Source organism: Oncorhynchus masou, chromosome 9 (genome assembly GCF_036934945.1).
Source record: "Oncorhynchus masou masou isolate Uvic2021 chromosome 9, UVic_Omas_1.1, whole genome shotgun sequence".
Lineage (NCBI taxonomy): Eukaryota > Metazoa > Chordata > Actinopteri > Salmoniformes > Salmonidae > Oncorhynchus > Oncorhynchus masou.
In genome coordinates this window covers 22595507-22606555 of record NC_088220.1, presented here as the reverse complement: position 1 = coordinate 22606555, position 11049 = coordinate 22595507, and positions in this window count along the sequence as shown.

The following is an 11049-nucleotide window of genomic DNA, read 5'->3' as shown; positions in this document are numbered from 1 at the left end:
AAGTTCTATGGGATTGAGGTCAGGGCTTTGTGATGGCCACTCCAATACCTGGACTCCACAACTTTGGAAGTATGCTTGGGGTCATTGTCCATTTGGAAGACCCATTTGCGACCAAGCTTTAACTTCCTGACTGATGTCTTGAGATGCTGCTTCAATATATCCACATAATTTCCCTTCCTCATGATGTCATCTATTTTGTGAATTGCACCAGTCCCTCCTGCAGCAAAGCACCCCCACAACATGATGCTGCCACCCCCCGTGCTTCACGGTTGGGATGGTGTTCGTCGGTTTGCAAGCCTCCCCCTTTTCCCTCCAAACATAACAATGGTCATTATGGCCAAACAGTTCTATTTTTGTTTCATCAGACCAGATGACATTTCTCCAAAAAGTATGATCTTTGTCCCCATGTGCAGTTTTTTATGGCGGTTTTGGAGCAGTGGCTTTTTCCTTGCTGAGTGGCCTTTCAGGTTACGCCAATATAGGACTCATTTTCCTGTGGATATAGATAATTTTGTACCCGTTTCCTCCAGCATCTTCACAAGGTCCTTTGCTGTTGTTCTGTGATTGATTTGCACTTTTTGCGTCAAAGTACATTCATCTCTAGGAGACAGAACGTGTCTTCTTCCTGAGCGGTATGATGGCTGCGTGGTCCCATGGTGATTATACTCGCGTACTATTGTTTGTACAGAGGAACATGGTAACTTCAGGCATTGGATCAGACTTGTGGAGGTCTACAATTTTTTTCTGAGAACTTGGCTGAGTTTGAAGGTAGGCCTTGAAATACATCCACAGGTACACCTCCAATTGACTCAAATGATGTCAATTAGCCTATCAGAAGCTTCTAAAGCCATGGCATAATTTTCTGATATTTTCCAAGCTGTTTAAAGACACAGTCAACTTTGTGTACATACACTTCTGACACACTGGAATTGTGATACAGTAAATTATAAGTGAAATAATGTGTCTGTAAACAATTGTTGGAAAAATTACTTGTGTCATGCACGAAGTAGATGTCCTAACCAACTTGCCAAACTATAGTTTGTTAACAAGAAATTTGTGGAGTGGTTGAAAAACAGATTTTAATGACTCCAACCTGACTTCCGACCTCAACTGTACATAACTATCCTGTATAGTAAATGATCCAGAACTATTAACATCACAGTAAGATGATTTGGCTTTCCCACTAGATAATATTTGAGAAATAATTCCCCCCATATAATGAGGGATTGAAACAGGGTGGTAATTCAACAAAGTGATTTTGTAAACGAGGCTCACCTGTGGTCATGCCACTGTTAGATAAGCGCCTCCTCTCCTTTCAGAGAAAAATAAATGACACGGTAAAGGTATATTATTCACTTTTTAAACATAATTATGAGTAGAGAAAAAGCTCATTTGTAGTGGTGTAATCTTGGAAACCCAGAATTATAATCTCATGTAATTGTTACATGTGTTTGTCCATGATACATTAATAGCTGTGAACTATACCTGACTCCTAATCCATATAATTGTAATTAATTCAATTCTACATCAATAATTATTATTATATTTTATCAATGTATTTATTGATTTAAAACGGATGAAATGTTAACATCACACCTTTGGAAGCTTTTTAGAGAAATTGTGTCCAAAAAGAGCATTTACAAATAGTCTGAATAACACTGCATGATAAGTATATGCTATGATTAAGAGATGCTATGATTTAGATTAGGTGTGTGCTCTGAGAGCTGAGGTTGACTGCGACCAACAGACTTCCCTGGCAAGCTGTCTTGATACTAGTCTTAAGTCAAGGGCTCTCTGAAACCCAGCTGAACCCGAAGAACAAAAGCTTCTGTTCAAAACGGCTGTTATGGAAAATACTGAATAGGGTACTCCTCTTCCTCTCTTGGAAGCAACACAGACACCAGTAGTAATGCCCAGTTTTAGCCAGTCTCATCAAGAACGCACAGTGCATCACTAGTCTAGGGAGTGTGTGAGAGAAATAGTGAGGGTAAGCTTGCACAAGAAAAGCAGACCTTCATGGGGCTGTGTACCAGCAAGTCTGCGGTGTCACTGGCCCCCAGTGCAGAAGCCCCCAGTGGAGAGGCAGGCACCCGGCCAGGAGGTGGCAGTCCAGGGGGGACACCAGTCTGGGAGGAGCACACGTCTACGATGCAAGGCACCAAGGCTAAGGCAGAGGCTGGTATACGGAGCGGAGGGCCTAACCCCACAGCCAAGGGCTACCTGGAGTTGGGAGGGAAAGGTGAGGGGAAGCCCCAGATGTCCCAGGAGGCAGAGGAGGAGGAAGATGACACAGGGGATGAGCTGGAGGAGCTGCTGAACTTCTCAGACAGTGAAGGGAGCCTGAAGAGTGAGTTCCTTGAATGAATAGACCAGTTTTAAATCCCCTTTATTGGGTCAAGAATCTACAGCACATCAACATTCAACCCTCAGAAATCATGCACCACACAGTTAAAAGGACAACTCTGGATCCCCTCATCATCAACAGAGCACAACACAGGATGTAGAGGAGTAGCTATATCAACTCTGGATCCCCTCATCATCAACAGAGCACAACACAGGATGTAGAGGAGTAGCTATATCAACTCTGGATCCCCTCATCATCAACAGAGCACAACACAGGATGTAGAGGAGTAGCTATATCAACTCTGGATCCCCTCATCATCAACACAGCACAACACAGGATGTAGAGGAGTAGCTATATCAACTCTGGATCCCCTTCATCATCAACAGAGCACAACACAGGATGTAGAGGAGTAGCTATATCAACTCTGGATCCCCTTCATCATCAACAGAGCACAACACAGGATGTAGAGGAGTAGCTATATCAACTCTGGATCCCCTTCATCATCAACAGAGCACAACACAGGATGTAGAGGAGTAGCTATATCAACTCTGGATCCCCTTCATCATCAACAGAGCACAACACAGGATGTAGAGGAGTAGCTATATCAACTCTGGATCCCCTTCATCATCAACAGAGCACAACACAGGATGTAGAGGAGTAGCTATATCAACTCTGGATCCCCCTCATCATCAACAGAGCACAACACAGGATGTAGAGGAGTAGTTATATTGTGTCATAATGGTCAACAATGTTGGATCTTCAGCCAGTACCAATTCCCTGCTATGTGTTATGTGCCTCGTGGAGGTACATTGTCCAGGACTAGACCTAGAATTCAGGCAACTTGATCTATCTTGTAAAATAAAATGTTACACTATAGAAGGGATGGGCAACTGGCGGCCCACAGACACCCCTTTTGTAGGCCCGCTGATCAATTAAGTTAAATTTCAACATTTTGGTTGTGCATCAGCAGTTTTTTTCTTGTTTATGTCAGTCACTGATAGTCACTCAATTAGACCATTTCAGCTAACATTTTTTAGATTGGTAAGTTAGTCTAGCGGCCAGCTATCTGAACTGGTATTAATCATGGTTGAATTATCGCCCGGCTGGCCCCCATTGATTTTGTTAGTCACGCTTGCTCATGTCTCATATTAAAAACAGCAACATTTTCTTTCCACCCTTTGGCAAAATGTGTAGAACTGCAGGGAATTAGCTATAAAATGCAATTTTTTCTCTTCGTCTCATGGCAAAATTTGTAGAATTGCATGAAGTAATTTATAAAATGCCAAAATCTTGTCTCCATTCTTGGCTAAATGTGTAGAATTTAAGGAAATGAACTCTTTGCTTAAGAATATAGCTCCCCATAGTCTAATCTAAAGAATATAGCTCACCATAGTCTAATATAAAGAATATAGCTCACTGTCTAATCTAAGGAATATAGCTCACTGTCTAATATAAAGAATATAGCTCACTGTCTAATCTAAAGAATATAGCTCACCATAGTCTAATCTAAAGAATATAGCTCACCATAGTCTAATATAAAGAATATAGCTCACTGTCTAATCTAAGGAATATAGCTCACTGTCTAATATAAAGAATATAGCTCACCATAGTCTAATCCAAAGAATATAGCTCACCATAGTCTAATCTAAAGAATATAGCTCACCATAGTCTAATCCAAAGAATATAGCGCACCATAGTCTAATCTAAAGAATATAGCTCACCATAGTATAATCCAAAGAATATAGCTCACTATCTAATCTAAAGAATGTAGCTCACCATAGTCTAATCTAAAGAATATAGCTCACCATAGTCTACTCCAAAGAATATAGCTCACTATCTAATCTAAAGAATATAGCTCACCATAGTCTAATATAAAGAATATAGCTCACTGTCTAATCTAAGGAATATAGCTCACTGTCTAATATAAAGAATATAGCTCACTGTCTAATCTAAAGAATGTAGCTCACCATAGTCTAATCCAAAGAATATAGCTCACCATAGTCTAATCCAAAGAATATAGCTCACCATAGTCTAATCTAAAGAATATAGCTCACCATAGTCTAATCTAAAGAATATAGCTCACCATAGTCTAATCCAAAGAATATAGCTCACCATAGTCTAATCTAAAGAATATAGCTCACCATAGTCTAATCCAAAGAATATAGCTCACCATAGTCTAATCTAAAGAATATAGCTCACCATAGTATAATCCAAAGAATATAGCTCACTATCTAATCTAAAGAATATAGCTCACCATAGTCTAATCTAAAGAATATAGCTCACCATAGTCTAATCCAAAGAATATAGCTCACTATCTAATCTAAAGAATATAGCTCACTATCTAATCTAAAGAATCTATAGTCTAATCTAAAGGATATAGCTCACCATAGTATAATCCAAAGAATATAGCTCACTATCTAATCCAAAGAATATAGCTCACCATAGTCTAATCTAAAGAATATAGCTCACCATAGTCTAATCCAAAGAATATAGCTCACCATAGTCTAATCCAAAAAATATAGCTCACTATCTAATCTAAAGAATATAGCTCACCATAGTCTAATCTAAAGAATATAGCTCACCATAGTCTAATCTAAAGAATATAGCTCACCATAGTCTAATCTAAAGAATATAGCTCACCATAGTCTAATCCAAAAAATATAGCTCACTATCTAATCTAAAGAATATAGCTCACCATAGTCTAATCTAAAGAATATAGCTCACCATAGTCTAATCCAAAGAATATAGCTCACTATCTAATCTAAAGAATATAGCTCACCATAGTCTAATCTAAAGAATATAGTTCACTATCTAATCTAAAGAATATAGCTCACCATAGTCTAATCTAAAGAATATAGCTCACCATAGTCTACTCCAAAGAATATAGCTCACTATCTAATCTAAAGAATATAGCTCACTATCTAATCTAAAGAATATAGCTCACCATAGTCTAATCTAAAGAATATAGCTCACCATAGTCTAATCCAAAGAATATAGCTCACTATCTAATCTAAAGAATATAGCTCACCATAGTCTAATCTAAAGAATATAGCTCACCATAGTCTAATCCAAAGAATATAGCTCACCATAGTCTAATCCAAAAAATATAGCTCACTATCTAATCTAAAGAATATAGCTCACCATAGTCTAATCTAAAGAATATAGCTCACCATAGTCTAATCTAAAGAATATAGCTCACCATAGTCTAATCTAAAGAATATAGCTCACCATAGTCTAATCTAAAGAATATAGCTCACCATAGTCTAATCTAAAGAATATAGCTCACCATAGTCTAATCTAAAGAATATAGCTCACTATTGTTTAATAAAAGGTCAGTGTTTTGTTAAACTAGACTAAGCTGAGGAAGAAAACTAACTGATGTTACTGTATGTTCAATTCCATTCCATTAACATCTTGAATGCAGTGTAATATATCAATTTGTGATATAACTGTAACAGGTATGATGTTTTTAAATGAATTGTTATTTTTTGACTCCTTTTAGCGTTATTTCAACAACAGTTCCTTAATAAATTTGGTCTGTGCACAATGACATATCAGTTGGTATTGCTTTCAAAGAAAATAACCTCTTCAACCCAAGTTCTTATCTTCACTTTTTCCTAGCATGTCAGTGATTCAGGTTGATGTGTAGAGTGACCTTTTTTGAAAAGCACGTTGCTGGTGTGGGCATCAGAATTTTCTGTAAACGGCTCATCACAGGGAAAGCCAAGTGTTGTGTTTGATGTGGTTAATAATGTTTGATTTTACCATCTATCAGCATGCATCGCTGTATAGTAAAAGATAGCACCTGTTTATAACCAAAGGTTGGCATTTCTTGTTCAAGGGGCAATCTGCAGTTCATACAAGTGTTCACCCCACCACTGTTTCAGTAAATAGCTGAGGGATGGGATTGGAGAAATGTAACCACTCTCAAATTCATAGACAGAGCTATGAATTCAAGGATTGACCAACAATGATATCGCAAATATAGTTTTTTACCATGTTTTGAGGCTATATTGTGTCTGTTAAGAGTTTCACTTTTTTATACAATGGAATAAAACAAGCTTTTATTTTTGGGTTCTGATGAGGTGCTACAGTTGAACTAAGGTCATGAGGCATGTATAAGTTCTATTTGTCACGACATCCGCCGGAGTCGGCTCCTCTCCTTGCTCGGGCAGCGTTCGGCGGTCGACGTTTTGTCTTGTTCCCTGCACACCTGGTTTTCATTCCCCAATCAATCTACATGTATTTATTCCTCTGTTCCCCATCATGTCTTTGTGTAATATTGTTTGTGTTACGTGTGTGTTGTTGATGCGCCAAACTGGCTTGTTTTTTCTGTGTTATGTTTCATGAAGATATTTATTTTGTTGAACATCATTTTTGTGACTTTTTTGCTCGTTTTGCACTTTGCCTAAATAAAGTGTGCGCCTGTTCACAAATCTCTGCTCTTCTGCACCTGACTTCGCTACCAGTACGCACACTTCTGACAGAATCGTACACCTACCATGGAGTCAGCAGGAGCAGGTACCCCGGTCAGAGGAGTTGAGGAGCACGTCCAGGAACACATGGCAATGCTACATCATCTCGGTGCCATGATGGATCGCGTTGTCCAGACCATGGACCGCTGGGAGAGGCAGGAAGTTTCTCCAGCACCTCGACCAGCGCAACCGGGGTTATCTCTACCCGTCCCATCTGGATCCAGATCCAGTGCGATGCATCTCTCCCTTCCCAGGGAGTATGATGGGACGGCCGCACAGTGCCAGGGGTTCCTTTTATAACTGGACCTATACCTGGTCACCGTTCACCTAGCTCCCTCAGGAAGGGAGAGAGTATCCGCCCTCATCTCATGGAGCTCTGGAGTGGGCTAACGCCGTGTGGGGAGAGGAAGACGCGGCGCGGCGTTGGACCACTTCGAGGAGCCGTCTTTGACCATCCGCCCGAAGGTAGAGTGGCGGGGGAACGACATTTCCCTTTGAGGCAGGGGACGAGGAGCGCTGGAGTTCCGGACCTTGGCCGCTGGTGCAGGATGGAACGACAGGGCCCTCATCGACCACTATCGATGCAGCCTGCGTGAGGACGTCCGATGGGAGCTGGCTTGCAGGGATGCCACCATCACCTTTGACCAACTGGTGGATCTGTCCAGCCGGTTGGATAACCTGCTGGTCATCCATGGACGTCCTGAGGGGGCTGTGTCGGTTCCATCTCCCAGCACTCCCGCTCCGGTGCCCATGGAGTTGGGAGGGGCTGCGCATAGGGAGGCTGGAGGAGGGACCTTAACATGCAACATCCGTGGCCGCAGAGGGCACACTGCCGGTCAATGCCGGGTTGGTCCAGCCGGTTCTGGCACCGTGGCATCAGAGTCAGACCAAGGCTCCTGCGGTGGACGATTGGTTCAGGCGTGCGGAGGAGACCTGGGAAGCCGCCCATGGTCACCTCCAGCAGGCCGCGCTGCGCCAAAAGACCAGCGCAGACCGTCACTGCAGTGAGGCCCCAGTGTTCGCACCGGGGGACAGGGTCTGGCTCTCGACCCGAAGCCTGCCCTGCCGGAAGCTGGGCCCGCGGTTCAAAGTCCTGAGGAGAGTGAACAAGGTATGTTACAGGTTACAGCTTGGCTGGTCCGCTCCAGGCGTCTAAGGTGCGGGAGGTTGCTCCGTCCCCTCTGGACATCGAGGGGGCCACGGCATACTCCGTCCATTCCATCCTGGATTCGAGGCATTGGGCAAGGGGCCTTCAGTACCTCGTGGAGTGGGAGGGGTACGGTCCGGAGGAGAGGTGTTGGGTTCCGGTGGCTGATGTATTTTACCCTGAGCTGCTGCGAGAATTCCACCATCGCCGGCCGGATCGCCCTGCGCCTCGCCCTCCGGGTCGTCCCCAAGGCCGGTGTCGACGCACCGCTGGAGCCTTGCGCCGGGGGGTACTGTCACGACTTCTGCTGAAGTCGGCTCCTCTCCTTGTTCGGGTGGCGTTCGGCGGTCGACGTCACCGGCTTTCTAGCTATTGCCGCTCCATTTTTCATGTATCCATTTATTTTGTCTTGTTCCCTGCACACCTGGTTTTCATTCCCCAATCAATCTACATGTATTTATTCCTCTGTTCCCCATCATGGCTTTGTGTGAGATTGTTTGTGTTACGTGTGTGTTGTTGACGTGCCAGACTGGCTTGTTTTTTCAGTGTTATTTTTCACGAAGATGTTTATTGTTGAACATTATTCTTGTGACTGTTTTGCACGTTTTGCACTTTTGCCTAAATAAAGTGTGCACCTGTTCACAAATCTCTGCTCTCCTGCACCTGACTTCGCTACCAGTATGCACACATTCTGACAATATTCAAGGATCAATGGGCATATATCAAATCAAATCCAATTGTATATGTCACATGTGCTGAATACAACTTGTGTAGACTTTACCGTGAAATGCTTGCTTAAGAGACCTTCCTAAATAAAAATACAAATAAAATAAAATACACAAGAATATATCATTAATATATCACTAATATTGTTATATACACTACCGTTAGAAAGTTTGGGGCCAGAAATGTCCTTGTTTTTGAAAGAACATAACATTTATTGTCCATTAAAATAACATCAAATTGATTGTGTAGTGTAATTAAGTTTTAAGTAAAAAAATTGATGTTCCAATCGCTGATTGCCTATTTAAAATGATATGTCAATATTTATGGGGTGCTGATTTTCTTAGTCTGTAAGATTGTCAAAGGCTCTTTATGTAAATGAATGAATAGTTTAGATAATAAAACTAAGTAGTAAATAATGACTAAGTTCCTGCCAGAAAGATGGAAGATCAATTTCCCAAGGAAATGACACAAATGATTTCAGTGATATGTGGTTAACAGTGGCACATAGACTCATGCCATAGCATCAAACTAAAGTTGCCTGTGTGGGAGAATATAGTATGACAAATAATTATAGTGAGAAAACTGGCAACAGGGATTCCCCAAAAGCTTGGAAATTTCAACAATGGGTCTTAAATGCTGCCACACAGGTCCAGAACCAAGTCATTAGGCATCAGTCGTCTACTTGGGTTCATCAATAGAAAAATGGCAATACACAAAGGTACAATACTTCTGCTGCTCTCAATGATGATTAGCCTGGCCACCTCATCTCCAGTACAACGCCTAGGAAGATCTCTGGAGCATGTTAAAGATATAAAATCTTACATTGATGGAGCACTTAAGGTAAGACAGTTATTATTGCACAAAAACATTTTCAACAATTGAAAAGTCCTGACAACTTTTGGAGATGAAATTAATGTAACCAATGTTACCTTTGTGTCCTGAACCACAGAACTGTCCTGAAGGCTGCAGCACATCTGGAATGGTGAGTCCATAACAATCTTGGATAATTGTCTCAATCTATTCTTCACTTCAATGTACTCTAGGTTAAACACATCTCACTGCTAGACATGGTTGTCTGATTCTTATGTACGCTGTGCACTTCATGAAACACTTTTTTTGAAAAGCAAAGCTGCTAGAGCATCTCTAATCTCTCTTGTGACATTGCTTATCTCAATCAGAATACACACAGATACAACATAGCCTCCTACCACAGGCTGCACTAACTTCCTTTGGTTTCTCATTTCAATTAGCAAAACTTGGTTGTGTTGTCTCATTTATATTTTTTGTAAAAAAAAGGCTTTATTTAACTAGGCAAGTCAGTTAAGAACAAATTCTTATTTACAATGACAGCCTACTGGGGAACAACCTTGTCAGCTTGATCCAGCAACCTTTTGATTACTGGCCCAACGCTCTAATCACTAGGCTACCTACATTTACATTTACATTTAAGTCATTTGGCAGACGCTCTTATCCAGAGCGACTTACAAATTGGTGAATTCACCTTATACCTGCCACTACATATCACAGTATATGAATTCCTAATGTGATGGATTGGTCTCTGCTAAAGGAATGTCAACCTAGATGTATGTATTGCAGTACAATTGTTATATTAAACAATTCTGTCAACTGTGTTTTCTAACATTTACTTATCTCTGTAGGATCTAAAATGCCAGTGTCTCCAAATCCCCATCACATCAGTGGTAAGAGAAACATAAAATGTTAATTAGAGTTACAGTAAGTAGAGCCATCCCACTGGGCACACACTGGTTGAATCAATATGGCTTCCACAAAATTTCAATGAAATTACGTTGAACCAACGTGGAATAGACATTGAATTGACGTCTGTGCCCAGTGGGATGTCATGCAATGTGTACCTTTGTAACTCTTTTCTTCTGTTACTTTTAATAGGGAACATGCACAGCAGACTACTTCAAACAGGGACTGGAGTCACTGCAGAGTGTGCATCGTATCGCAGGCCTACTGAAGAAAAGATTAGGGATTCATTGGTCCAAGGTAAGTTATCTCCCCTCAACATGCACAGAATTGTTCAAAATGCACCGAATTGTTCTTAGATGGCCCCCCCGAGTGGCGCACCGGTCTAAAGCACTGCAGTGCTTGAGACGTCACTACAGATCCGGGTTCGACAGGCTGTGTCGCAGCTGGCCGCGACTGGGAGACCCATGAGACGACACACAATTGGCCTAGCGGTTAGGGGAGGGTTTGGCCGGCCGGGATGTCCCTGTCCCAATGCGCTCTAGCAACTCCTGTGGCGGGCCGGGTGCATGCATGCTGACATGGTCACCAGTTGTACAGTGTTTCCTCTGACACATTGGTGTGGCTGGCTTCCGGGTTAAGCG